The sequence below is a fragment of the Etheostoma spectabile genome, chromosome 14 (genome assembly GCF_008692095.1).
Source record: "Etheostoma spectabile isolate EspeVRDwgs_2016 chromosome 14, UIUC_Espe_1.0, whole genome shotgun sequence".
NCBI classification, from domain to species: domain Eukaryota; kingdom Metazoa; phylum Chordata; class Actinopteri; order Perciformes; family Percidae; genus Etheostoma; species Etheostoma spectabile.
The window spans coordinates 12,249,747-12,251,098 of record NC_045746.1 but is presented as its reverse complement, the minus strand read 5'-3'; positions in this window follow the sequence as shown (position 1 = coordinate 12,251,098).

Here is a 1,352-nt window from a genome sequence, read left to right as displayed (position 1 = left end):
TTGAGGTTAGGTCTGTAGGTATAGCTAGTTGGCCAGACATGCTAATGTTTGCAGCTGAAATCAGAGCACACAATGGACTGTTTAATCCAATTCCTTACATTTTTTTTCTTACTGGTTTTAGAGAAGCAGTGAGACTATGAATCTTAAACAGCCACGTAATTGCATCTATTTTCAGATTCAAAACGCCACCTTACCAGCACTTGCTGCACTTTTTCCGACACACATAAGACCAGTACGCCTCACTAGGTCGCTCAGATGCACTTATTCCAGTTCCTCCCTATAAAAACAACTTTAGTCAGAAATTTTTTCTAGACATACACCAAGATTTGAAATGCATCCCACATCACATCAGAACACTACCATCCATCACATATTTCAAAAAGGCATCACACAGCTCCTTCTAACAGTTACACTTAAACATTAATTGCTCATGTAGTGCCAATGTGTTTGTTTAGCCCGCGGATGTCTTGTTGAATGTCTTTGTCTTATGAAACTGTATGTTGTTTAGCTGGCCAAATTTTTCTTGTCCATATCAATGTCCTGTACAAATGTTAGTCCCGATGTGTTCTAACTAGGGATGAGCGAGTACGCATTACTCTGTATCTGTATCTGTATCTGTTTACACATGAATTATCTGTATCCGTAGCTGTACTCGGACTGGGCGGGGCCTAACCCGGAAGTGGTCAGATTTAACCGGAAGTGGGTCTGGTTGTCTTGAATGGGCGGGGCTTTAACCGGTTGTTATTTTAAGCATGCAATTGATATGGGTTGATCAGAAATTGTATATTTATTGCTGATTAGAAAACTATTTCCATGACAGCATCAGCATGAGCTTCAGATCAGTGGTGTTGTCATGGTAACAAACGAACTTATAGGCCTACAGTATATAAAAAGTTTTGCAGCAAGAAATACAACAATGTGGTTGCAATTATTAGTAAAATGTAATGAACAAGAGTTTTCATACTCAACAATATAACTTTCTTTTTTTATTTTTAATTTTTCTATGATTAGTGATATATTATTATTTTTTTGGTTCTTTTTTTATTTCACACCAGGTTGTGTGAGTGTGTGTGTCTGTGAGGGAGTAAGAGATACCGAGAGAGAGAGAGAGAGAGAGAGAGAGAGAGAGAGAGAAAAAAAGAGAGGATGGGGGCGAGGGGTTGGAATGTGTTTTGGTGTGTATTTAATTTGTAATATTATTTATTTATACCGCAACTGCCCACAGACACACACACTCACACAGACCTGGTGTGAAAATAAAAAAAGAACCAAAAAAAATAATAATTATATCACTAATCATAGAAAAATTAAAAATAAAAAAAAGAAAGTTATATTGTTGAGTATGAAAACTC